This window comes from Macaca thibetana, chromosome 11 (assembly GCF_024542745.1).
Source record: "Macaca thibetana thibetana isolate TM-01 chromosome 11, ASM2454274v1, whole genome shotgun sequence".
Taxonomy (NCBI): domain Eukaryota; kingdom Metazoa; phylum Chordata; class Mammalia; order Primates; family Cercopithecidae; genus Macaca; species Macaca thibetana.
This window is the reverse complement of record NC_065588.1, coordinates 50,474,680-50,502,573: the sequence shown is the minus strand read 5'-3', so window position 1 is coordinate 50,502,573 and position 27,894 is coordinate 50,474,680. Positions and strand designations below refer to the sequence as shown.

Genomic DNA, 27,894 nt, shown 5'->3' with positions numbered 1-27,894 from the left:
GGATGCTTTGGAGTCAGGCCTGGGTTTGAATTCTGTCTCTGGCACTGGCTACTGGAGAACACCTCTCTGAACCTCAGGGTTTTTGTCTGCAACATGATGACAGTAATACCTACGTGGCAGGTGTTGTCAGGATTAGAGATAATTAAGTAAAGTATCCAGCACATAGTACGCCTTCAAGATGCACTGTGCCCATCTGGCGGTAGCACCTGATATATGCAACCTCTCTGCTTTACAAAGCATTGATGAATTATTTGTATGTTTTCTCATTTGATTGTCATGACAGCTTAATGAGGGAGCCTGGGTAGGTGTCATTATCCTCATGTTAGTGATGGAAACCAGGGTACAGAGTGGCTGAGTGACTTGCCCAAGGCCACACAGCGCATGCCTGGAGCAGCCGGGTGACACAGGCCCATAATACCACATGAAAGGCTTGAAGATCTTCTTCTGGGTCTTCTTCCTCCACCCTTGCCAAGGCCCCACACCCAGCCACTGGTCCCTGGAATCTAGAGTTGAATTTGGGGTGCTCAGCGGAGTGGCTCAGCTTCCAATCCTCCTGCAGCCCGGGCCATGCCCACCTTCATGTGCCTTCTCCCCAGCTTAACTAAAAGATTTTATAGCCGTTTATGAGCAATTTCTGTCCATATATCATCGGAGACATATAGCCAGGCAAATATTAGGGACCCAAACGGAGGATTTAAGAGTGAGTTTTATTGCTGCTGAAAGCAGGTGTGATAGGCAGCATGTGGAGACCCACCTTCCCTCTTGCTCGGCGGCCGGGTGGTGGCAGCAGGGACCGGGCTTCAGCTGAGAAAAGCCATCTGTGAAGCTTGTGTGTTATGCCAGCACCCAGGGGTGCGTTGGCGGAGGGTGGTGATGAAGGGTGGGGCTCTGTTCCTCAGAGAGCCATGCAAGTGGGTGTGGAGGGGTGAAAGGAGGCCAGAAGTCACAGGCTGGTGTGGACAGAACACCCTCTCCAAACCTGGGTGGGAAGACACTGAGTTCCAGTGGATTCAAAACCCAGAAGCATGGATTGAAGTGAGACAGACTTGGGAACCAGCTTCTCCCCAGGGGCCCCTGGGAGAGATTTTGGCATTGCCTTTTGCTGGAAGTCTTTAAAAACTGGATCTGAACAAGGAGACCCCTGCCCAGAGCTGGTAAGCTGGACAACGTGACCCCTACACTCTTGAGCCGTGGCCCCTGTTCTGCTGGAGAAAGCCCTGCAGAGGAGGTCATCCGTGGCCTCCTTTTGGGCTCTGTCCCAGGCCCCCGGCCCACGTGTCCTCTGCCCTCTGCGGGCTCCTGGGTATGGGTGAGTGGCAGAGGGGTAAGGAGAGCCTTCTTGGCCTGCGGCATATGGAGAGAAGATGTCCCAGGGAATCCTCGCTCCTGATTTAAGCAGCTCCGACAGCTTTATGGCGCCTCCTCGAGTGAGCCCCCAACGTTGGCTGTTTAACTTTTTAGCGTCGTTTAACGCTTAGACTCTGGCGGACAGGCAGGCCCCAAGGCCCCAGAGGCAGCGGCACTAAATCAGGACACTCTGAGGCCCCGATAAATAATTTTTACAGGGCACGCAGCCCATAGATCACCAGTGGGGGTAGGGGGAGAGTGGCTGTGATATTTCAACCAATTGTCATATGTGACTGCCCTGTGCTCCGACTCCAGGTCGCCCACATGGCAGCCGGCTTCATAACTGGGGCTTCATTCTGGGGCTTCATTCTGGGGCTCTTCACTTTGGGGCATGGGAGAGGAGTGGGAGACGGGGCCTTTGATAACCCCAGCCAGCAGATGACCCATTGCCTCCCCGGGAATGATGTTAAGGTCTGCTCAGCTCGCTGTTGTCCATAGAGCATGGGTGCTCAATCCAAGTCTCCTCTGGCACTGGGAGAAGGGACAGCTGAAGGCACAAGGGCAGGGTGGCAAAGAGGAACATAAATAACTTTCTGTAGCCAAAAAGTCACTTTTCTGACCAGCTTCCCTGTTATGTTGACCACTTCCAAACTTGAGGTCTGCGTGAGAGAACAGCACAGAGGGAGGGAGGCATTAGACCTGACCCCTGGAGAGGAGGGCAGAGCTAAGGCTGAAGTTCAGAGAAACTGGCAGCATCCCTGTACCATTTATACCTCTAGAGAAAGAGACGGAGAGATGTGGTGGGGGAGTGTGGAAGGAGACAGACAGAAACACAGAGAAGACTAGAGAGTGAGAGGGACAGAAAAATGAAGATGAAAGACACATGAAGATGCAGAGAGAACAAGAGACAGAGGCAAGAGGAGACAGACCAAAACTGACTCAGAAAGGACACTCCAACAGATGGTTTGGTGTGGAGAAGGAGGCCTTTTCCTAAAGCTTGGTACCAAGCAAGAGGAACAGTGGTATCAACAGACCAAGGCAGGGGCTGCGTCTGTGCCAGGCTGACCTGCCCCATGCCCTCTGAGGGTACCCTTTCCCTGGCTCCAGGACCGTGTTTCTCTGCACCAGCTCCACGCTGCTTCCCCACTCTCTCCCCTCCCCTCAGTGCCCTTGCCCCGTCCCCTCATCTGTAAGATCCTGGGATTTGCGGGGACACTTAATCCATATGGAGCTGATTCATTCCCATCTAAATCATCTCCATGAGCTTCCCTAAGAGCCCTCTGATGTGCCAGCCACCATTCCTCTCGCGGGGGCGATGGCGGGCTGGGGGCTGCCAGTAAACAAACCTCAGCCGCCATCCATCTATCCTGGCCTCGCCCATCAGTCCAGCCAAGACCATTCATCTCTCCAGCACTGCTCCCTGCACTCCTCCATCCCTCCATCCATCTGTCCCTCCTCCTCATGCCCCTCTACTGGAACCTTCACCTCTGTGTCTTGTCCTGGGTAGCATCTTGACGGGTCATCTCAACCATCCCCCTGCCTTCAGACAGGAGCCTTACTTTACCCCTGGCCCAGCAAGACGGGGGCTCTCCCGGTTCATCACCTTCCAAGAATGAGGCCTTTGAGTCTGATGATTTTACTCTACAGCACTGACAACCTAGGGAAGTTCCTTCTTCTGTCTAGCTTGTGTGTTTGACATTCACATATGACCACATGTCTGAATGGGAGTGGGTATAAGATTATAGGATTATATTCAAGCATGAGAGTCTCCAGTATTTGTAATATGTACCTCTCTGGCTTACCATGGTATGGGGAGCATAAGACCAGTGAAATGAGCCTCCCCCCTAGTCTCCCCCAGCAGAGTCTGGCCCAGTGCCAAGCACACAGTGGGCACTCAGTGTTGATTGCTTCCTGGCCATCTTATTTGCCAGTGCCAATGAGCCCAGTGGTCTCACATACATCCTGGGGGGGTTTTGGTGGTATAACTCTGTGGATCTGATACAGGGCAGATTATGGCACCTCTAGCCTGGCAGGGTTTGCAGTAAACACTAAGGAAATGTCTCTTACATCTATTCTCCTACCCAGATTTCTTAATGCAGGCCTGGGGTAAAGCTTGCCTCAACAACTTGCTCTTGGTAATTGTGGGGCTGAAGAGAGGGAGGACAAACAGGAGGGGCAGCAGGTGTTGGTGGGGACTTCTATGGCCCCGAAGCAGAACCCTCACATTTGGGAGAAACCCTTATATGTTTACCTGCACTAATGGGGAGAGGGCACGGAGGGTGCCGCTGTCCCCTGCCCCAGCCTTATCATTATGGCCCTTCCCTTCTCAGCTTCTTCAGCTCAGCCTGGGAGGGGTGACTCTGAGAAAGGGGCTTCTGCAAGCCCCTCAGGAGAGAAGACGGGAGCAGATCTTTGGGTCCCACCTCAGCATCTCAATGCGTAGCACCACTGGGAGTTGGGGAACAGGTCTGTCTGTCTCTGGAATAGAGAATTTGGGTCAGGCTCTAGTAACCCTGCAGAGGGATAAAGTGGGTATGGGGGGTGGAGGTGGAGTTACAGGGAAAGATGAGGGCAGTACCTGTGTCAGGTGTGTCCTTCTCGGGATCCACAGTCATGGAGAATGGGAGGGAGAGAAAACATGAACTTTCACATGCCCTGAGAGAGCTGGTGCCTCACCACTGCCAGTGGCTCCCCCAAGACCTGGGATGCCTTGTTGAGCATCTGCCCTGCTCCCAGACCAGACTAGACCAGGCAGGGAATCCCGTTGCAGGATTCTCCCGTCCCCACACTAATTCCCACTCCCTTTCCCCTCGTTGCTGGTCCCCTGCATGGAGTCACTGTGAGTGCACAGGATAGGTGAGGCTCTCTACAGCTGTTATTGAGTTGTGAGGATCCTTGACCTTGTCCCTCTCACTTCCCTACAGGGAGAGGAGGCTCTAATTGTAGTCAGAAAGATAAGAAGGGTGTCGTGTAGTGGAGAGGGACTGGAGGGGCCATGGGGAAACTAACCACTTGCCCCAGTCGTGTGAAGGTAAGTGTGGGAGGGGAGGGGCCTGCAGGTGGCAAGGCCCAACTTAAGAATGATGGAGTGCTTCTTAGTTTTCTGAGCTATAGACATGTGGGGTATGTAAGACCATGCAGAAGGATAAATTATTGCCTAAGAAGGAGAGGACATGGGGAAATAAGAAAAAATTCAAGCCAGGGAGACCCAATGCTACTACCCCCACCACCATTGTGACCTAACCCATCTGTGCTGGACTGGATTAAAGTCCACAGGGACGGGGAGGCCTGAGAACTGGCCCTGAGGTCTTCAGAGGAAAAGCTGATCCCACAACGTGCATTTGCTTGATGTTACACAGAGCAAGGGGGAGCTGGGAACAGCTGCTCAGATTCTTCAGGTGGGACAGCCACGGGGAGCTCCCCATCCTCCTTCCTTCCTTGCACCCACCTCTCTACAACCCCTCCTTCTACCTAGTCCACTGAGGAACAGTGCCCTCCTCTCCCACTGGCCCGCCTCTCGTGGTTGTCCCCAGCCTCTTGGGCTGGGCCCTCCTCACCCACTCAGTGGCTCCTAACCTCTCTTGTCTCCTCTGAAACTCCTCTTCCTGCAAGAAGCATCCCAGGCTGCTTCTCCCCTCCCCCTAAAAAAAGCCCACTTACCCAGACTTGCGGCTGATGAAAATCCTTTAGGATCCACTCGTGGGCTGCTGCCTTGGGTCCTGCAAGGTTTGGAGATTCCTTTGTTTGTCTGTCTTCTATTGCTCAACGTCCACATGTCCAGTTTAGGCTGGGATTCCCACAATACAGGTGAGGAGCCAAGTCTTTTTTTTTTTTTTTTTCTTTATTTGAGATGGAGTCTCGCTCTGTCGCCCAGGCTGGAGTGTAGTGGCGCTATCTCTGCTCCCCGCAAGCTCCGCCTCCCAGGTTCACGCCATTCTCCTGCCTCAGCCTCCCAAGCAGCTGGGACTACAGGCGTCTGCCACCACGCCCGGTTAATTTTTTGTATTTTTATTAGAGACAGAGTTTCATCGTGTTAGCCAGGATGGTCTCCATCTCTTGCCCTTGTGATCCACCCGCCTCGGCCCTGCAAAGTGCTGGGATTACAGATGTGAGCCACCACGCCTGGCCGAGCCTGGGGTTTTTAAAATCTGTTTGACAGCCCTTCTTCTGACATCATGAGGCAGAAGTGTCTTGAGGAATGCCGGGGGGTCTTAGACGACCAATGAGCGGGACTGGTACACTTTCCCCCAGGGAAGCCACCTATGCTACACAGCAAGTAGTGACTGAGGCTGGACAATGGGAAGAACTGGAATCTCTTAAAACTGAAGGAAAGATTTCCAGGGTTTCAGTGAAGACCTTGAGGAGGGATGACTTTAATCTTTTCAAGTTCTGAGGGAGCAGAGAGGCCTGGGAGTCTGGAAAAGTTTCTGTCCACTCTTGCAGAACTGACTCAAAAGAGGGATGGCCACTTTCTTTTTCAAGAGCCCTGACTCATCCGCTTTCAGTCCAGTTCCATTCACAATTTCTTAGATAATTGTTTATCTTTCTTAGACAGAAATTTGGTTCCAGAATTCCCTCTCCTATTCTTCCCTTGACCTGGGTACCATCTTTGGGAACCAACTTCAGCTCGTGGTGCCAGAAGAACAGAGATGTAGAGACATTTTTGGACAGTCACATAGCAAACCATCAAGGAGCTGGGAATGCCCCCTTATGGGTCCTCTTCTCTTCTCTGGATGTGAAGGGAAATGATGTGATCCTAGGGGGAAGGGTGGGGTTAGTGAGAGCTGGAAGAGCCCCCCCCGCCCAGCAGGCCCAGATCCAAATGTGCACATGATGGAAATGTGTTCACAGCCAAGGGCCCCTCCCTCCCAAAGAGAAAATCCCACAATTGGGGAACATCTGGATCAAACCATAGCCATGAAAGCGCAACATCAAACGAGGGTTTCTGAGCGACCCTCCCCACAGGCCCCCGTCCAAGAGAAATTGCAGACCTTCCTACTTGAAGCTTTTAAGTGTCACAGAACCCCTCAAATTTGGGATTGCCCCCTATTTGCTGGAGACAGATGTCCCCGAGTGTGGTTGGGCCTGATTGCCCCCAGCGGGAGAGAGTGTGTATGACCTGATCTTACCCCCAGCTGATCCAGGCAGGAAAGCTGTGATGATGGGCTCCAGCCTTTCAGGCTGGGGGCTGGGGAGAGAGGGGACAGGTGGGCCTTCTGAAACGTGCCTACATCAAAGGTTTGAGTACCCTCCCTTCCCAGCTTTGGCGCCTCCGGGGGGGAGGAAAGCGGTGATTTCACCACATAACTGCACGTAGGGCGGATCTCAGTCTGAGAACTTCTGGGGAATGTGGAGAGGGGAGGGACGGTGCTTCCCAGAGGGGAGGAAAGGGCAAGGGGGGTTCTTGCTTCCAAAATAGGCTACCCAGGCCAAGGAAAATGGGGCCATATGCAACCTCCCTCCTGCTCTGGCCTCTGTGGAGGGAAAGCTGAGGGGAGGGTGCATTCTTCCAAGGGGAGAGAAGGAGAAGCTGTAGCAGGAGGAGGGCAGGAGTCGGATCACAGATGGAGAACGGTGGGGAACAGGGGCATCTTACACACACAAGAGCGTGAAATAGGAAGGCTGTAGGGTATGTGAATTCCAGGAGACAGTAGGCGCTCCCCTCCCTGTTCCCCAGGCTCTGTCCTGTCTCAGGAATCAGAGAGTGTCTGGTCATGATGCTGGCAGGGTGGGATCGACTGTGGGGCACATGGGTTAGGGAGGTATCCCATATCTGGCTGGAATCCCAGTTCAGATTTGGATCATTTGAGGATGAGTGAGAGTTGGTTGGGGTGTTGACACCCCTTAAACCTTAGTTGAAGAAGCTAAGGATTTATTTTTGGGGTGGAAGGTCACCTTCAGTTGGGAAGAGTGTGGGGAGAAAAAAGGGGCACCATTTGCATATAATTTTGCTTCTCGTTTCCATCCTCCTCCCCTTCAGGGAGACTTTCATGACCCTTTCCTTTCCCTTCCCAGGGAGGTTTAGGTGTGTGCATGGTGCTCCCCTGGTGCCCTGGGCGTACCTATAGTCTTAGTTCTTTTCACCTTGCTTTGTAAAGATCCCTGGTTTCTTTCCCCATCTGGACTGTCAGTGCCTTGATGGCATGGACCTCCTTGCTCTTCTCTGTGTTCCTAGTGGCCAGCACAGTGCCTGGCAGAGAGCAGGTGCTCAGTGATGCTACCCTGCTGCTGCTGGAGCCCATTCCTCCCATGACCAGTGTTCTCGGGGAAACAAAGGACAACCCACAGGATGGTTCTTTAGCAGCCTGGAGGCCTCTGATGGGCTCTCAGTCTTTCTAAACCTGCAAGGATAGCTCCTATCTGACTGCCTCTGGGAGTCTCCTGGGAGGACCCTCAGTGACAGCACTTTCTTCTACCCCTGAAACTTATTGTCCATAAGGCTCACCTTCATGGTCAGATACTTATTTATTAGAGACAGGGTCTTGCTCTGTCACTCAGGCTGGAGTGCAGTGGTACAATCACAGCTCACTGCAGCCTCTAGTGGGCTCAAGTGATCCTCCTGCCTCAGCCTCCCATAGCTAGAACAACAGGCACTCACCATCACACCCAGCTAATTTTTTTTTTTCTTTTTGTTGAGACTGACTCTTGCTCTTCGTCCAGGCTGGGGTGCAGTGGCATGGTCTCGGCTCACTGCAACCTCTGCCTCCCGGATTCAAGCGATTCTCCTGCCTCAGTCTCCTGAGTAGCTGGGACTAGGATTACAGGTGCCCACCACCATGCCCGGCTAATTTTTGTATTTTTAGTAGAGATGGAGTTTCACCATGTTGGTCAGGCTGGTCTCAAATTCCTGACCTCAAGTGATCCACCCACCTCGCCCTCCCAAAATGCTGGGATTACAGGCATGAGCTACCACACCTCACTAATTTTTAAAACTTATTTTGTAGAAACAGGGTCTCACTGTGTTGCCAAGGTTAGTCTCAAACTTCTGGCCTCAAGAGATCCTCCTACTTTGGCCTCGCAGCGTACCGGGATTGCAGGTATGAGCCACCAGGCATGGCCCCTATTCTTATTTTTAAATCTGGGATGGACGTGTCTCTTTTTTGTCACATGAGACCAAATACTCTTTGGGGCCAGACTACCCCTACTGTTTCTATGGCCCACAATGCCTAGCATGAAGGAAGACTTCAGTCAAGATAGGTTGGCTGTGGACCAGCTGACCCTCTCTGTGAGTGCTAGTGCCTCAGTCTTCCATGTGGCAGCTTTGTCTGGGGCTCTGAGGGCTGAGCTTCCATGAGCTGTTGAGTCAGGGATGTTCTGACATAAGGGGGCGAATAGGACACATTAGAAGCTCCTGTCCTGGTGACACAGGGCCTGAAGGACTCTGTCAGCTGAGAGAATCTGTGCTCAAGGGGAATGTTGTGGAGATTACAGCGGTCAGAGGGTTTTATTCAGAGTCTGTGGGAGAGGAAAATAGGAAAGGAGCTGAGAGAAGGGGAAGGAAGGGTTAGGCAGAGGATGAAGGAGGATGTCCATATGGGATGAACTTGACAGAGGGTGAGCAGGCAAAACATCTTTGCTTGCTAGGGAAGACCCAAGTGTGAGCCTGGCAGGCCTTATGTCTAGGAGGGGTCTGGGCGATTGTAAACAATATACTGTGCTCTGAAGATTGTACCCACCCCTCCCATCCCCACTCCCATCCCTTCCCAAGATGGGGATTTCTAGGCCTAGCCTGAACTATGCTGGGGTGACACCACCCAACACCAAGGTCAGGTCAAACCAGCTTTGCTTCATACCCTTGGGGCCTCCTTGAGGCTGGAGGGGACTTTGAAGTTGATGGAGAGAAGACTGGTGAGCTGTGTGCTAAGCAGGGATCTCTCAGCCGTCAATGAGGTGGAGAGGATCTCCACTCCCTTTTTTGAGGGGCTGAGATATTGATACCTTAGTTGTCAAAACCTAGGTTTTTCATCCTTGAATGCTGCGTGAGGCCGACTTGATCACCAGGCGTCTCTGGGTAGTAGGGTGTGGCAGCATTGCTGAGCTCCAGAGAGCACCATTCACTGTATTCCTGGAGCACAACTCTAGGTGGTGCCATTCACATAGAATTCAATGTGTAAGACGCCCCCTTCTCCCCCGGGAAGTTGTGCAACTGTGGGTCACCATGATGCCCTTTTTGGGTCAGAGTTCTGTTTAGAAGCCCAAGCTGGTCAACATGAGAACTAGCAATATTCAAGTAAGACTTTGCCCAGAGACAGAGAAAGATGGACAGAATGATTTCCGAAGTTTTTTTTTTTTGTTTTTTTTTTTTTTTTTTTTTTTTGAGACGGAGTCTCGCTCTGTCGCCCAGACTGGAGTGCAGTGGCCGGATCTCAGCTCACTGCAAGCTCCGCCTCCCTGGTCTACGCCATTCTCCTGCCTCAGCCTCCCGAGCAGCTGGGACTACAGGCGCCGCCACCACGCCTGGCTAGTTTTTTGTATTTTTTTAGTTGAGAGGGGGTTTCACCATGTTAGCCAGGATGGTCTCAATCTCCTGACCTCGTGATCTGCCCGTCTCAGCCTCCCAAAGTGCTGGGATTACAGGCTTGAGCCACTGCGCCCGGCCGATTTCCGAAGTTAAGTCCTCATGAAAGTGGCACAGGAATCGGAGCTGTCTCCCGGAACAACAGGACCGTGGAGCAGTGTGTGGTCTTGGGCTAGATTAGAAATGACAAAAGTCCATCATCAGGGAAGGAAAACAGTCTCAAAATCCCTGAATTGGAAAGGATAACCCATATGGAAGCACCTAGTGGGGCTGGGCATTTAATAGGTAGGCAGTTAATACGAGGTGAGGCAGTAACTCATGCCTGTAGTCCCAATACTTTGGGAGGCTGAGGTGGGAGGATTGCTTGAGGCCAGGAGTTTGAGACCAGCCTGGACAACATAGGGAGACTTCATCTCTACAAAAAATAAAAAATAAATTAGCCAGGCATGGTGGTGTGTGCCCGTAGTCCCAGCTACTTGGGAGGCTGAGGTGCAGGATTACTTGAAACCAGGAGGTCAAGTCTGAAGTGAACCATGATCATGCCACTGCACTCCAGCCTGGGTGGCAGAGCAAGACCCTGCCTCAAAGAAAACTCCCCCAAACAAACAAACAAACAACGATAACAACAATGAGGTGAATCAGAACCAGAGTCTACATTCCAGTCTCTAGGTTTGCGGATCTTAGAGGCCGAATGGCCTAGCCACGATGGCTACAGTTGTGCGTGGGAACTCACTGAAATCAGAAATGGGAACCTGACCTAGATAGAGGTCAGGAATTTGTTTTCTTCTTTTTTCTCCTTCTTAGGGAAAGCTTAGTCCATTGTTTAGGATGAAAAATAACAACCAGATGAACGAAAGAAGGATCATCAGGAGTGATGAGTAATGCGCTCCAGATGTGGCTATGGAGAACTGGTTCTGATGGGCACCGCTGCCTGCGAGTAGTCACCTTGTGGGGAGACCCCCTTATTTCAACAAGGTTGCGGTGACACAATTTTTTGCAGCCTTCTTTTGGAATTGTCTTCAGGGCGTGTGGCTCAGTTTTTTGATCGTCCTCATTGGTGGTAAATCTTTATGCTTTGCTTTTTTGGAATCAGTCAGCCCCCACCACCCCCCGCCCCCAGCTAAAAAAAAATCAGTTAATAATGGTTGCCTTGAATTCTTTGTAAACTGGCTCTGAAGTCAGTTTTGAAAGGAGACTGCACATATGTTTTAATCAATAGAGGCACATAAGGAATGAGTGTATGCTCTCTGCAGGTGACTGTTTTGAAGGGCAACCCTTGTTTGTTCTGCCATGTTTGTTTAAAGAAGCTAATCACAGATGTAGAGTTCGTATTGTATTCTGTATAATAAAATAATGTAATATGATGTTGAAGGCAGTATGCTAACTACCTCTTCCTGCTGCTATTATGAATTAATACCTCTGATGATGTATAATGCATTTGCTTTTGCCAAGAAAGGGAGGGAATAGAGGCATGGAGGCTGTGTCTACACAGGCAGACCCAAGTGAAGAAATGGTTCAGTGATTCAGGGAGAAGGTTCGGGCATCCCTCTGCCCGTGAGAGTTGCCTAACTATGCACTCCTTTCTGGACTAGCTCTGTGTTCATTCTTCCAGAGGATTTGGTCAACTGGGCAGGGTGCACAGCCCTCTTTTAGAGGGGAGATTAATTTCTTAGCTTGGTTCTCTGTCATTCACCTGCAAAAATCAGCACTAAGATCTAAGAGAGGGAATCATAAATCAGTTCATAAATTATACTTTTCACAAAAGTGGAAGAGGTGAGGTCAAAATGAACCTACACAGCAAACTGGTTCACACAGTTATTAGTTAACCTAAATGAAGAACTCTTTGGTTGAGGAAGTTTCCAGAACTTTCCTTTCCTGAGGAAAGACCAGGAAGGAATGGGTAAGCATCAAATCAGGAAGACTGAGGGTCCCCCCCTTTCTCTCCTTTTGGGGAAACCCAAAAAGATTTACCCACTATGGGCTTATGTGGGATTTTGGGTGTGATGGCCGGGTTGGGCAGAGAGAGGGTAGAATGACCTCCAGGAGGCCTAGCCAGTAGAACACTCAGTGCTCCTTTGCTGATAGAACAAGCTGCAAATCAGGAATTTATTAGGAGCTGAGACTCATTTTCCCACCCTTTATAGCCCTGACGACTCACAGCCAAACTCTGGCAAGGGGCTTCCTCATGGTTTTAATTAGACAATTAATTTTTTATTGCACCGTTTGATTTCCAGAGCCGGTTCCACTCTCCCTCTTGTCCCCCACCTGCCTCCCAGCTGTGAACAGGAAAGGAGAGACAGGGGGATTCAGGGAGGGCGCAGAGAAAAAAAACCCTGTCTGCCTTTGAGCTGATTTAGGAGTGGCGGGGAGGGGGCGGGAATCCTCTGCCACCCCAGCTTGTCTAGCACCAGAGACACTGTCCAGAGCCCAGACCTGGGCTTTCACAGCCTGCACAAAGGCATTCTGAGCTGCTCCTCCCAAGCTTCTCCCTGCTGCTGGGCTAATTAGTAACACAGGGTGGGGGTAGGGGCAGGGAGCAGTGCCCCGAAATACATTAGCGGCATTTCTGTGGTTAATCCTGGCCATGCTTAGAGGCTGTTTACCCTCTACCCAGGGATTAGGAACCTGTTTGAGTTAGAAGGGCAGGGAGAGGCCAGTGCTTGGCTCTGTCCTCCACCTGCTTTCAGGCGCTGGGGTGGGGGCGCTGAGCCAGCGAGGGGTGGGGAAGTAGTGAGAGAAACCTGTCTCCAATCTGTCTCCCCTTATTGATCTGCCTTCCAGCAGCTTGGCCTCCTTTTGAATCTTGATCCTTCCCCCCACCACCCGCCCCAAGTTTCACCCCTCACCACTGCCCTTGTCAAATATCACCCTGGCTTGGAAAGGTGGGGAGCAAGGGAAGAGGGAGGGGATGCAGTGTTTAAGCAGTGGGCATGAGCCTGGCTGTGGAAGGGCCCCCTATATGTCACGTGTGTTCTCTTGGAGGAGTAGGGAGCCCCCCTCAAAATTTCTGACTGTGCTCATATTCCGCCCTGAAAGAAGAGGAGACGGCTAGACTCTAGGAAGAACTTACTTTCAGTAGCAGAAACAGGTAGCTCCTTCTTTAAAGTTTTATGATATGCCAAGTCCAATATTTCACTGAGAGCAACATTGCTCAGAGGCCTTAAAATGGAATCGAGAGGGCTGTTTCCTCAGGTGTCCTGTTGGTGGGGACATTGTCAGTCATTGTTTCAGCACAAGGGCTTTTTCTGGAAGTGTATGTTCATGCACACATACACACACACCCACATACACATCAGGGGCACTGGCATGCGTGTGCAGGCATGCACATCACCAGGCACGACCCGTCAGCATGCCAGGACTCCAGGTTATCCGCAGAAAGGTGTGCACGTGCTCACACACACACACCCCGACAAAGCCAGACTCAATCCCAGAACCAAGCTGACAAGCATCTGCAGACACAGAAGTAGCTCTGAGGAGCCTCCAGGGCGCTTGCAGGTAAAGCAAGCCATCCAAAAGAATAGGCCGGGATGCCATTCAAGCAGAGGGGCTCTGGCAACCTCCTTGCTCCTCACGTTCCCCTCTGGGGTCAAAGCAATATCAGCATTGGTGAATATGTGCCTCCCACCTGCCATTGTGAGTCTGGAAGGGCATACATTTCTCATGGGGTCCAGGACTGCAAGAGAAAGTAGGACGTATTTATACTGGACTGTGAGAGACACAAAGATAAAAGGACCCAAACATCAAAGGGCCCTCCAGAAGCTCAGTATGCAGACCTCTGGATCTAGGACTTGTTCTGTCAACAGGGTTTCTTCTCCTTCTGGGAAAGCTCAGTCCCTCTGCTGGGGCTTCAGGTGGTTCCATGCTGGGAGTGAGGGATGGGCCTTCTTGAGACGAAGCCCTGCCTCAGTGGTTGGGGCACATCTCTGACAGCCTGGCCACTGCCTCCCAAGTTGTGCATAATGGTATTTAGAAATCCACGGAAGAAAGGGACAGAAAGGCCAGGTGCAGTGGCTCACGCTTGTAATCCCAGCACTTTGGGAGGCGGAGGTGGGCAGATCACCTGAGGTCAGGAGTTTGAGACCAGCCTGACCAACATGGAGAAACCCCATCTCTACTAAAAATACAAAAATTAGCCAGGGATGGTTGCACATGCCTGTAATCCCAGCTACTCAGGAGGCTGAGGCAGGAGAATTGCTTGAACCTGGGAGGCGGAGGTTGTGGTGAGCTGAGATCGTGCCATTGCACTCCAGCCTGGGCAGCAAGGGCAAAAATCTGTCTCAAAAAAAAAAAAAAAAAAAAAGAAAGGGACAGAAAGGTTGTGTGTATGGGGTGTGGGGGCAGGCCCAGTATTATCGACTGACATGTGTGTTTCCATATGGCCCCACAGCGGACAGACGTGAATTCAGGCCTCCTAGCACTCGGAGCGCTGGGCTAAGTGTGGGGTGTGTATGCATGGGGATCCTGAGCTGGCACCTCTGGGACAGTGAGGACAAAGGGGCCAAGAGAGCAGGCAAAACTCCACCAGAAAGGCCATGTGTGGGGCTCAGTGTCCATCTGTGGGCAGAGGAGAGATGAAGAGAAATGGTGAAAGGAATAGGAGAAAGAGAAGAAATAAAAATGAGGGCACTGAAACAGAAAGAGCTAACAGCCACACAAAGAGAGGCTGGGAAACACCGGCTGAGCTTGAGGAGCGGGTGGTGGGCAGCGGGAGGCAGGCGAGGGACAGCCTCGGGAGCCCAGCAACCAAAACAATTGGCCAGGCTTGTGGCTGGAAAGGTGGGCAGGATGGCAGGGAGGGGAAGGGGCTGCAGAGAAAAACCCTGCTCTCTGGACAGGGGAGAGGCGGTAACTGAACCTGCTTCTTCCAGCTCACAAGCTCACAACATTTCCCCCGCTCTTCTCTGTGAGCCCAGGGCTGAGATTGACGGGCCTGCAGCTTCTCTGGGTCCTGGGTGGATTTGAATAATTAAGTCATCTGGATTCTTATGATTTACCATTTTCAATGATAAATAGACAGCGCCCAAGCCAGCCAGTTGGCAAAACTCTGGCTGCTAGTTATAATTTGTCAAGCTGCCAGCAGATTCATGTTTTATGCTAATGGAGGGGGACTCATTGACTAGGGGGAGGCAGTGACCGGGTCAACTCTTTCCTCAGGCACCCCAGAGGTCGAGAGGTCAGGGGAGAAAGGCCGAGGCTGGTATGGATTTTCTGTAAGGGTCGGTGTAATTTTATAATAATTCAGCGGGTACACACACTCTGACATACACTGAGGGTCATGTATGGAGAGATATGTTCAGATCTGCAGGCACCTCTATCCCCCTTCACACACACACACACACACACCGGCAACTGTGCAGGCGTCTGGGCCTGGCACAGGCACACTTATCTGCCCCCCTTCAGCTCGCTCACACATGCACACCCTTGTTATCACCTTGAGGCACGTGATTACACCAAGGCAAACTCACAGACCTGCTCTGCAACCTGGAGAAACATATCATATCACCCCTAACCTTCTCACCTCTGATGAAGCAATGTTTTGGAGGGCCCCACTGCCGCCCATCCCAAACCCTTTATTTTGGGACTTTCGTGGTGGCTGATCCCAGCCCAGGCCTCTTGCTCCCATTCTAACATTTTTCTAGTGGGGAAAACAAATGGGCCCCAGGGAAGTCCTGCTTGTCAACCAGCTGGGGCTGGGTAGCTGAAGCTGGGAAGTCAGGAGCTCTGAGACCCAGCACATGGGAAGCTGCAATGAGAATCAGCTGACTCCGAACCACACTTTCTTTTCCATTGTTTTATTTGTATATTGGTCCACAACACACTGAAGTCTCACCGTTGCAAAAATTTTTTTTTCATATTTGTGGCAAACTGAGGTAGAGGCAATGCTTGGCACAGAGTAGGTACTAGATAAATATTAGTGGAATGAACAGCCAAAGCGACTGACTTCTAAATGGAGCAGATTGTTCATTTCACTTCTGTTCCTCCACCTCAACAAACCTTTACATCCTCACTGGTTTGTGAGGGCAGAGAACAGGTGTGGCCTTTGGTGTGATAAGAAATGCTAATTTTATACAAACCGAAGCAATCTGGTTTCAATTTTGACCCCCAAATGCCCTCAAAATGGATCAACGAGCCACGGAGGCTTGAGGAAGGAGGGAGCCTCTGCCCTTCCTCCTGGCCAGAAGAGAATTTGAATTTGCTTTGAGTAGCTTATGGGCAGAGCTGGAAGCTGCAGTTCATGACTGTCAGCAGCTCTGAGGCTGATGGAGGCATGGGGAAGGATTAAGGGCCTGGGAGAAAACATTTTATTTCCCTGTACCCCACCACCCCAACATGGGGGAGAAAAACACAACAGCAAACTGAACAGAGCAGAGGCCATGGCAGCAAGAACCCAGAGACAGAAGCTGCTTCTAGCATCAGGCTCCAGGATGCAACTGCGGCTCTCAGCTCCACGCGCTGAGATTCCAGATCCTGCAAAGCAAGTCAGGTTCCTTCCTTCCCTGCCAGGCTGGAGTCAGGAGGCTGTTCTAGGCAGGCAGTCTGCAGCCGCTCACCAAGGTCTGGAACAAGCTACCTTCCTTCTTTGCCAAGCAGATGTGGATGGCGGTGGGCCTGGCTAATCAGGGGTGTTCTGTGGAAAGATAGCCACCAGCCAGAATCGCCAGCCTCTCCATTCCAAGGGATAGATGACCCCTAAATGCATCAGGAATAGGGAAATATGCTTTGCTTATTTAAGAGTTTGAGGCTCCGACCTGGCGTCATTGACCTCACTCTCACTCACCCTGGGAGAGTAACAGCCTTGGGGGCATCAGCAATTCCATTTTCGGGAGCAGGGACAGGCTGACTGTGGCTTGCAGATGGCTGGGAGTGGGGAAGAATTGTCTAGGGGTGAGCCAAGGGGATGTGAAGGTCATAATCATGATTAATACATAAAACTAATTTATTCATCCCACATCTGGTTAGCAAAGCTTACTCCCCATTTCCCGCCTCATCTTTTGGTTTTTTTTCTTTTTTTGAAACAGGGTTTTGTTCTGTCACCCAGGCTGGAGTGCAGTGGCATGATCTCAGCTCATTACAGCCTACATCTCCTGGGCTCAAGCCATCCTCCCGCCTCAGCCTCCTGAGTAGCTGGTACTACAGGTGCACACCACCATGCCTGGCTAATTTTTGTATTTTTCATAGAGACAGTTTTGCCATGTTGCCCAGGCTGGTCTTGAACTCCTGGGCTCAAGCATTCCTTCTGCCCTGGCCTCCCAAAGTGCTGGGATTACAGGAGTGAGCCACCGAGCCCAGCTGCTCCCTCCCCATCTTCTAATGCTATTTGCATCCACATAATGAACTCTTGAGGGCAGGGTGCATGTTAACCAGCCTAAAGGGCTTAGAGCAGAGCGATCTGGCGTATAAAGATAGTACAAGATCCCCAACTTGGACTGGATGAAAAGGGAGACAGAGAAATCAGAAAGGTTGGAAGGAAGAGAGAGAGAAAGAGAAATAAAGGAAGGGAGAAGCTAGAGAAAAGAGGGGAGGAAAAGCTTAAAGAGCAATGCTGGCCGGGCGCGGTGGCTCAAGCCTGTAATCCCAGCACTTTGGGAGGCCGAGACGGGCGGATCACGAGGTCAGGAGATCGAGACCATCCTGGCTGACACGGTGAAACCCCGTCTCTACTAAAAAATACAAAAAACTAGCCGGGCGAGGTGGCGGGCGCCTGTAGTCCCAGCTACTCAGGAGGCTGAGGCAGGAGAATGGCGTGAACCCGGGAGGCAGAGCTTGCAGTGAGCCGAGATCTGGCCACTGCACTCCAGCCTGGGCGGCAGAGCGAGACTCCGTCTCAAAAAAAAAAAAAAAAAAAAAAAAAAAAAAAAGAGCAATGCTAGACAGTGCTGGTCAGAGGCCTCCCTGAGAGCACGGCAAGGTTGACTGTGAACATGCCTTTCTAGCCAGTGGTTTGGGGGTGCCCCAGCCCATCCTCAAGGCATACACTGCCCTTGGAGAAACTGGCTAACCTCAGTGACCTGCCCCATCCCACTTTTGGGAGACAAAGGAAATGGCTCTAAGAAACCTTGTGAATCAACCAGAGCACATGAGCAGGGCATGGGGAGTGCAGGCCCAACAGGCTGAAGATACCCAGAAATCTCAAGTTGATCCTCTCCATAGCTGAATCTAAAGTCACCTTACCAATTAATCTCTTTGTGTGTGTGAATTCAGTGAAATCTACTGCAGACCTAAGGTCCACTTGCCCTGGTAGGGAATGTCTTCCTTCCCTTTCATGTATGAGATCCTTTCTCTGACTCTTCCAGGATTTGCAAACCTCCTCCCAAGCTCTTTGCAGATGAATCCAACCCCTCCTGGCATGGAGAAACTCCTTGACCTGAAAGGTGGTTTTCTGGGGCAGGGGTGGAGATAAGGATTGCAAAGGAGGAAGACTTTTCTTCTCACCAATGGAAGAAAATGAAGATCTCACTCCCAGCCCCCCATCCTCCCACCTCCTACACCCCCACACCCCCCTTCCACCCTCGAAAACTGAACTAGGTCTTATCTTCATCCCTGTCTCATTTGCACATACTCAGGCAGGCTAACCAAAACTACAGAAAAACCCTCCAGTGCAAAGGGCTCATTTAACAAATGATCACTGGGCACAGTGGCTTAACCTGTAATCCCAGCACTTTGGGAGGCTGAGGTGGGCGGATCACTTGAGGTCAGGGGTTCGAGACCAGCCTGGCCAATATGGTGAAACCCCATCTCTACTTAAAATACAAAAATTAGCTGGGCGTGGTGGCGCATGCCTGTAATCCCAGCTACTCAGGAGGCTGAGGCAGGAGAATCACTTGAACCGCGAGGTGAAGGTTGCAGTGAGCTGAGATTGTGCCACTGCATTCCAGCCTGGGCGACAGAGCAAGACTCCGTCTAAAAAAACAAAAAACAAAACAACAACAAATGATCAAACAGGCCCAAGGTCACAGAACCAGAGCACCTCCAAGCCCAGAACAAAGCTGCCCAGTCTTCAGACAGCCTCTTGCAGCAGGGTGGGAATGGAGGCGCTTGGGGCTGCGGGTGAGAGGATTGAGCCCAGGAGAAGGCGCCGCCAGGGTGGGAATCCACGACCAGTCCCTGCCTCACTGGCCTCTTCTACTTCATGTGCGGCTTTTGGAACCAGATCTGGACCTGCATGTCATACAGCCTCAAGGCCACACATCCAGCTTGGCAGGCTGTGCCGGGGGCAGGTAGGGCTGCAGGAAGAACTCCAGCTCGCTCAGCTTCTTCGAGAAGCCGGTATGCAGGCAGCTGGCCCCTGCCTCTACCTCCCCTGGTTCATAGGGCTGGGTCCTGGAGAGGCGGAGTGGTGGTGGTCAGGGCCTCCGCAGCCCAAGGTGAAGCAGGGAGGGGCCCCAACTGGGCTTTCTGCTCACCCTCCATCTCCTCTTCCCTCCCTGTGCTCCTCAGGAACCGGGATCCCCTTTCTGTTAACCGTTAACCCTAGTTGAGTTCATGTTTCTCTCTCTCTCTCTCTACCCTCCTTCCCCTCACTCCCCTTCTTCCTTCTTTATCTCACTGTATCTTCATTTCTCATTTTTTCCTTCCTTCTTTTGCTTCATTTCTGCCCTACCTTCACTTTCTGTCTTTCTTCCATTCCTTCCCCTGTCCTCGCTTCTTTCCCTTGTCCCTGTCTTTCCTCCTTTTATACCTTTATGTCTCCCTTCCCTTTCTTTTTTCTCACTTTTACCTCCCTTTCTTTCCCTTCCTTTTTCTTATACTCTCTAGCTCTCTCCTTTCATTTGCTTTCTGTTTCTTTCCCTATTTTTCTCTTTTCTCTTCCTTTCTGCCTTTATCTCTAATCTTTTTAATTCTTTTTTCTATTTTAACAGGCCCCAGACTATCTCTAATCTTAAAAACCCAAACAAACCTAGTCTTGCTTCTTCCTTCTGCCTTTTATCAATATTCCTTTCATGTTATCTCTATCCCGGCCACCCTTCCAGAATACCTTTCTGTCTCCAGCATTAGGGCTTTTTCATATCTTTTCCTCTCTCCCAGTCTTTTCTCTTTGTTGTTCTGAATTTTTCCAGTCCTTTATGCTGTTTCTCTAGGCTGCCCTCTTATCTTCCTTTGTTTCTAAATTCCCTCTCATTCGCAGTAGGCACAGGCATAAAACTGGCCCCTCCCTAGTCGAGGTTTTTGTCCTGTGTCAGCCCAGCCATCCTTCATGCATTTCTTTCTCAACTCCTCTCAACTTGAGACTCAATCTCAAGGGCCCAGGAATAGAGCTATTTCCCCCAACTTGAGAAGTCAGGGTTGGGTCCACAGCTCCCCATTACAGGCTTAGGGGAGCCTTGCCAAACTGCTGTCACTCCATCAATCCTAAGAAGAAAAGGGAAGAGGAGCAAGGAAAGACAAAAAGAGAGAGAGTCCCATAGATCTGTGGGATTGGGTTGGGGGGTGGGGCGGGGGGGTAGTATTGGAGAGGCAGGAGCAAAAAGGACCACATTCATCAAAGGGGGAGTGGGGTAGGCAGAGGACCAGACACCTTCTCTCAGAGCACACAAAGCCCCAGCAGCCTACAAGAAGACGCCCAAGCCATCTCCGATGTTTGCTTTGGGACTGGGGATGGATGAGGCCTTCCATCCAAATCCTCTGGACTGCAGAGGTGTGAAGGGCCCCGGTATATAAGGAAAGAAAAGGGTTTACATTCATTTTGAATATCAGTGGGTTTTGTGTCTGTCCCTGGACACGTCCCTCTCAAAGGCCCCTTTCTTAGGGGACCAAGCCACACTCCCTGTAGGCAGTGCCAGTGGAAGCCCTCCTAAACCTCTCAGCTAGGCCAGTCCAACTCTGTCCAGGGCTTGCCAATGAGCAGATGCCCAGCAGGTGCCAGGGCAGCTGCTGGGCCACAGCAGAAAAACTTCAGGAATAGCGAAAACAAAGGCCTGGGCAGATTTGCCGCTTCTGACCCACCAGGGCCAAGTGGCCTCTGGAGGTGTCTACCCAGGAAGGGCCAAAACACCACGTGTTGCACGTGGCAATTTTCTCTCCTGGGATCCACATCCCTTCCTGGCCCTTTCCAAGGAGTCCGAAAGTGGCCTCTGCCACCTGCCTGGCTCCTCCAGCCCAGGGCTCCCCAGGAGGGACCCAACCTAAAAATTAAAGGCACAACATAGACCCTTGCCGCCTGGCCAGACCTCCCCGCCCCGGAACACCCCGGGCTCCAGGGTATCCCCCAACACCTGCAGCGGCCTCTGCCCTAGTCCACTTCCCCAGGCCACCCGGCAGCTTCTACACCCGCCTGGGCCTGCCCTTCCCCCTTGTCTTGGGCCCCGAGTTCAGCTGTGCCCTCTGAACCCACTCTCTGCCCTAAACTGCCCTTGGAAGAGCCTCCCCATCCGTTCCTCCTGGGGCATCTCTTGGGTAGGGGAGGAAATCTCAGCCCTGGGAGGGGAGTAGGGGCCTTTTCCTTGCCCTCCTTTGGGAACTGGAGGAGCGGGAGGTTGTGCTGGAGGCGGGAGGGGGCACGCGCTTGGCTCCATCTTAGGGAGATGGGTCTCTGACTCAAACTGGCTTCAGAAAAAAAAAAAAAGATTCTGGGGAGTTGTTCCTTCTCTCGGATCACTCCTAACTTAGAATCAACGTAAGGTCCCAGGACAGCAGGGACCTGGGCAGTTTTGGACTAAGGCTCTGGGCGGATCTCCCGCCCTGTCCCGGCAGAGTCGGAAACTCGGGGCGTGTCTGGGGATCTCCAAGCGTCTCTAAGGGCCTGCTGGGGTGAGCGGGTTTGGGACGCGGCTGGGTTTTTCTAGGCTGGTAATGGATCCCGACTGGGGAACAAGCACGCACATCCTTCCTTCAGTACGGGAAGCGGAGCACCCTCTCTCCCACTTCAGCCCTGGAAATCCCAACTCCGCTCCCTTCTCCATCTCCCCTCAAAAAACTTTTCCGAAGTTCCCCCAAGTTGCATTTGAGGAAAGAAGTCGTCTCCCTCAGACTGTGGGTTTCTCGGCCCCTAACCCTCCCCTCAATCCCCAGTTTCGGAAGCAACCCTCCCCCTCCTCTGCCAGCTACCACCTTAGTCCCTAAGCTCGGGGAGGAAAGCTGGTCTGATCCCATGCATCTGACAGAAGCCCAACCCCAGCCCAAATTTCTCCGGGGGAAGGCAGATTAGTGTCAGCCTGCGGGGGAAACAGGGGTAAGGGGAGGGAGAGACCGGGACGGGGAGAGACAGATTGTTCTCGGGCTGAATCGCACCGGTCCCGGGCCCAGCTTACCTACTGCAGACCGGCTCCTCTAGATTTCCATCCTCTCAAAAGTTTGTCCTTCTCTCAAACGATTCCGGGAGGAGCGCAAACTTGGCCCTTGGGGAGGGCAGGCGGGCCGGGTACCCTTGAAGGCGCAGGCGCCTGATCCAGAGCAGGCCCCGGGGAAGCGGGACTCGGGGGCACGGTCGCCAAAGTGGGGACCCGAGCAGTGATCCGGAGGGAGAGCGTTCAGGCGCCCGGGCTGGGGGATACACTGCTGGCGCGGGACGGCCCGGGACAGAGTGGGCGCTATAGCGGGAGTGGCGAGCAGGGCCGGGCGGGCCCGGGGAACTGGAGGGAGAGGTCCCTGGGTCCCTGGCGACGTCTCGCTTCCTCCAGTTTCTGCCCTGCCGGTGTGCCCCAGCCCACAACATTCCCTCGACCTCTTCTGGGGCGGTGCTCAGGGCCCCCACATGGCGAAAAGGGAGGGTGAAGTGATGAGGAGCCCCTCCCGCCTTAGCCCCTCCTCAGCCCCCACGCCACAGCCCCCCCTTTCTCCCCAGAGCCGAGGGACAGACAGAGAATTGCGACTAGAAATTCGATCGATTGGTACGAGGGACCACGTGGCCAGGGGCTGGCCAATGACCAGGCCGCCCGGGATGAGCTAATAATGGAAGCAATTTGTAACTTTCAGTAGCTCTCTAGGCCTGAGTACCGGAGGGAGGGAGGCGGGCAGAGGAGGGGAGATGGGCACCCCCAGTCTTTCCATCCTCCTCATTCTTCTAGGGGCACCCGAATTCCCCATTCCTTATTTCCCCTATCACGCAGGCACTGGCAGGGTTCTTTGCCCACTCCTGTTGGCCGCTGCGGCTCCAAAACAAGGTAAGCTTGTCCTCTACCCCTCAAACTCTTCACTACCCGCATCCCGTTTACTGGCACCTGCAAACCACAGCCTCCCTTGCTGTCCCGTTAGTCAACTTAAATCGGATTTTATTTTTCCTCTTAGTTGAAAGAAAAATATTTTTGTATTCTTTTGTGTAACTTATCTCGGATTTGGAGAAAATTTTAATTCAAATTAATACACTTTTATGGGGGGGTGAGTAGTACTTTCCTCTTTTTCAATAAATTTGTATACTTGCTACTTTATGGAGAGTTTACTTTTCTCTGCGGATGAGTTATACCTTATGTTTTCACATGTGTTATTTCTTTAATGATAAGTTCAACTCATTTCTCCATTCCATCCTCCAATTTTGCTATTTATAAATATCATCTAATAGATTTAGAGTTTATTCATTTTTCTCCTCCCTCACTAGTTTTTCAGCTGTTACAGAATCACCACAATTTATTTTTCTCTATGTGTGGATGAGGTTTTGTGTTGATTCCTCTTTTTGTTTTGTAAATGAATTTATTGTTTGGGAAACTCTGGGGGGGTGTGTGTGTGTAAAAAAGTCTTTTGATTAATTCCAACCTCTCCTCTTCTGAAGAACAATTTGCTTGAAATGTTTTGTGTATTTTCCTCCTTTTTATTGTGTTTAAATCTGAGGTATTTTCCCTTCTTTAAAACCTGACCTCTTTTTAAAAATTAGTATTTTGCATGTTAAACCATTTTTAAGGTTTTTATGTTATAAACTTCAATGGTTAGTAGATTTACTTGCCTTTCCCTGACCTCCTTCACACGCCTGCCTCCTCCATCTCAGAACTTCCACCCCCAGCTTCCACAATTCTCAGCTTCCAACGGCCTCATCCCCCGCTCTCCTCCCAGCCAAGGAGGGATGCCTGGGAAGTAGACAGTGTCCTTCTTGGGTCAGAGCCTATGCTCTGGTTCTAGTTCAGGACACCTCCAGTCTGACCTCCAAGCCGGCAAAACCAGTGAGAGCAGAATTTCTGTTCAACTTTTTCATTTGGGACTAAGTTCTTTCCACTCGGCTGTGTTCTGGAGAACTCTCTGATACATGAAATCGAATTTTTAACTTCTCATTTTTTCCCTAAATTCTAAGAAAAATGCAAGCAGATTGTTTTTCTTCCTTAAATGTAAGCTGTTAGCTTAGGGGTCAGCCCTTTGGGTCTTTTACCTCCTGGGGGAGACTTCTCAGAGAGACCACACAGTGTTGATTCTTCCTGTTAGTTTTGGTTAAGGTAGAAGGGGCAGGGATTGGGGAAGCCAATATTGATCTCTGGCTCTAGCTCTGCACAAAGAAGGGTAGAGAGCTGACTTGGGGACTTGTCCCTTTGGTTAGTAAGGTTTGGCTTAGGAGAGAGTTTGGAGTAAATCCCAACTCTGAGGTAATTCTTCTTTTTAGCATTACTGTGAAAATAGTTTAATAAACTATTAAAATGGTGTGACATGGTTTCAAACTATTCAGATTTCTTGAAGTAACAAAAATAAAATTACAAGAGTAATTTGTGTTTCCCAAAGATCAACCTCCAGTGACTGTCCATTTCTCTCAGGGAAACAGAACTCAACTGGGCAGAAGTAAAACTGCCGCCCCTCCCCTCTCAGTTCCCCAGTCACATTGACATTCTGGGCACATTTGGCCCAGCCCCCGTCCCTGCTTCTCCCAAGTATGAATCTAAATTACTATTAATAAGAGGCCGCTCCAAGTTAATTGGCATTAAAAGAATTCATTTCAATTTGTTAATATTAAATGAATGCTCTGCACTTTAGCTTCCTTCTTCGCCCTGGATTCCCAGATGAGTGATGGGAAGAGGGGGCAGGGAAGTAGAATGAGGATTTTATTTCTGGCTCTCCAGCTTAGCAACTGTGGTGCCTTCCCTAGGGGTGTGCGATCAGGCTCAGTGGGGGCCTGATTGGGGAAAGTCTGATGGTCTTTTTTGGTGAAATTCATCTGTTTCAGCAGGAGTCGTGGGGGAGGGTGGGAGGGGAGCAGAGGGAGAGGGACAGAATGGTTTGGGGGACTTTGTGGGGAGCGGAGGGACTAGGGAGAAAGTGGGAAGGGAAAGGAACGGAGGTCAACAGGAGTTTTGGAGAACAAGGGTTATAGGCTGTGGGGTAAAGTAGATTTGTGAAGAACTGGTGCTAGGAACTAAACAACCCACCTAGAAGGGGAGGGGCTTTGGGCAGGGGTGGGGAGGTGGGATTTGAGGCAAAACAGCTAGGAGTTCTGAAACTATTAATATCTAGCTGTGTGACTCGGGGCAAATTGCTTAACTTTTCTCTCTGCCTTAGTTTCTTGACCTGTAAAACAGGGATAATAATAATAGAACTTATCTCAGGGGGTTATTCTGAATTAGAAGAAATACATGTTGTGTGTTTTCCACGGTGCTTGGCACATAGAAACTGCCAGTAAATGTTAGCTCTTTTTATGGCAGAGTGGTTAACAGGATGGATTCTGGAGCTAGATGGCCTGGTTTTGAATCTCGGTCATGCCTTATGTGAGTTGTATGACCTAGGCAAGTTACTTAACCCCTTGTGCTTTAGTTTCCTTGTCTGTAAAATGGGATTAATAGTACCTAGCTCAAAGGCTGCTGTCAGGATTAAATGAGTTGTATGTACGAAGAGCCTGGAACAATGCCTTCCCATAGGAAACATTATGTAAGCATTAGTTGTCATTGGTATTTTTGCTCTTCTGATCTAGAAAGGTCAGAAATAGATGCACAGGTGAGTTACTACTTACAGGCTAAGATTGGAATCAGTTCAACTCTTTCACTCCTATTCCTGAAGCTAGTCCTACAACTGGGGCTGCATATGAGGGCTTGGGGAGAGATCCTGTAACCCTGGAAGCTGGGGTATCCAAATTCTTCCTCTGCTCTAGCTCTTGGGTTGGTGGTCCCTCCAAGACCCATAGACTCGAAGTCACTTCTTTTTCCCTGGGTGGGGTTGGGGTGGGGCTGGTAATGGTAGAATTACTTTCTTGGTGTAATAACTCCCATTGGTAGAGAGTTAGTCCTGGGAATGTGAGTTGGGGGAGGTTGGGTAGAGCAAAGGAGACTAAATATCCTCTGTGTACCAGCTCACACACACTTGACCTCACCAGAGATTTGGGAAGACAGAGATTTGAAGAGAGGAAGTGACCTGACAAAGTCCTAAAGCTAGAACTTGGCAGAGTTGGCATCTGAACTCTGATCTGCCTGATGACAAACTTAAAGCCCTTCCATTGCTGCATGCTTTTTGAAGGGAGGGATGGGACACGTGTAAACTTGGGCCAGGACCATGGGGTAGATGGAAGATGGGCGAAGACAGAGTGTTGGAATGGGAAGTGGCCGAGCAGGAATTTTTCAGTCATGGAAGACTTCCTGAGAAAAGAGATTCCAGACCAGGGTTCAGATGGTAGGGGAGTGAGGATAGGAAGTAAAGAAGAGGGAAGGAGCCATGCATTGGCAAGGAAGGAGAAAAAAAAGGGTTTATGCAAAGGTTGGGTCAGAGTAATGGACATGAATTCGATTTGCCTTGGGTTTGCCTTGCTGGTACCATTTATTGAGGGCATACTATGTACTAGGTACATACGTGATCACATTTGATGCTCACAACAGCCCTGACAAGTGGGTTTCTTATCCCTATTTCCAAAAGAGTTCATTGAAGTTCTGAGAGCTTAATCCCTGCTTTAGGTTACATAGCAGTAGCTGGGTTTCCTGGCACCAGAACCCATGCCTAGGCTGCCCTGAGCATGGCTTCTGTGTCCCAGTCTCAACTTCCATGACTGGTTCAGGTCCTCCTGTTTCCCGGCATTTGTAGTCACTCTTGGTGACTGGGAACAAAGGGTTAGAGCATGAGCTGAAACTGAGAGAGGGAGTGGCAGGCAGGCAGTGGGGACAGAAACTTTTCTCACATCCACCCATGTGAAGAAGATGGACAGAAGGGTGGTCTTTCTGGAGGGGGCTTCCAAGCCACTTTCCCGAGACTGCTGATCTTGGTATGAATGGCAGGGACCTGACTGGATAGGGGATGGGTGGTCACATTGTTTTCTGCGCTGTAGACTTTATTTCCCTTCCTTTGGGAAGAAAAGAGGAAGAGGATAGCTCAGATGTGGGTTTGAGCCCTGGATTAAGACTGCCCATGTCCACTAAAATCTCTTCTTTCCTTGCTGCACGAGGGTAGAGAGACGCCCAGCTGGACACCACATTTCCCAGCTGCTCTTGTTGCCAGGTGTAGACATAGGGGAATGTGAGGCGAGCATGTCCTCAAAGCCTGACGACATTGGGTAAATTCTCCTTTGTATTCTCTCTTTCATGAGCTGGGCAGATGTGCCTGAGACAGGTGTGACCAGGCAACTGAAAAGACATCCCTAAGAGAAGACACAGCAAAGGTGTGAAAGGAACACACATCCCTGACTGACCAGGTGGAACTGTCCAGCTGCCTGCTGTCTGGAACTGCTTCCTCCCAGACTAAGTGAGAAATAAACTTCTGTTTTCTATATGCTACTGTGTTTTGGGGCCTTTATGTTATAGCAGTTTTGCTGTCATCCTTTCTGATTCACCTTCTCACACCAGATATTTCAAATTAAAAAGATTATATCAGGTCACGTGCAATGGCTCGTGCCTGTAATCCCAGCACTGTTGGGGGGCTGAGGCAGGCGGATCACTTGAAGCCAGGAGTTCGAGACCAGTCTGGCTAACATGGTAAAACCCCATCTCTACTAAAAAATACAAAAATTAGCTGGACACAGTAGCACACTCCTGTAATCCCAGCTACTGGGGAGGCCGAGACAGGAGAATTTCTTGAACCCAGGAGGCGGAGGTTGCAGTGAGCCAAGATCATGCCACTGTACACCAGTCTGGGCTACAAAATGAGATTCTGTCTCAAAAAAAAAAAAAAAAAAAGAAAGAAAGAAAGAAGAAAAGAAAAGGATTACA

The 27,894-nt window shown here is 50.9% G+C and overlaps 2 protein-coding genes across 3 annotated transcripts in view; one reads left to right on the top strand and one right to left on the bottom strand.

Annotated features, from left to right (window-relative positions):
• The window catches only part of ATP5MC2 (ATP synthase membrane subunit c locus 2), a 497,231-nt gene that overhangs the window by 614 nt on the left and 468,723 nt on the right, over positions 1-27,894 (top strand). Inside the window, exon 1 of one of the 2 annotated variants that reach the window (XM_050749059.1) lies at positions 3,885-3,888. The exons of the other annotated variant lie outside the window; for it this stretch is intronic. The gene's annotated coding sequence lies outside the window, so the exon portion shown is untranslated. Of the gene's footprint in view, positions 1-3,884; positions 3,889-27,894 lie in introns of those variants that run through there. 2 annotated transcript variants of the gene reach the window in all.
• Positions 1-27,894, bottom strand: part of HNRNPA1 (heterogeneous nuclear ribonucleoprotein A1) — a 414,942-nt gene that overhangs the window by 143,410 nt on the left and 243,638 nt on the right. The gene's annotated exons all lie outside the window — the stretch shown is intronic.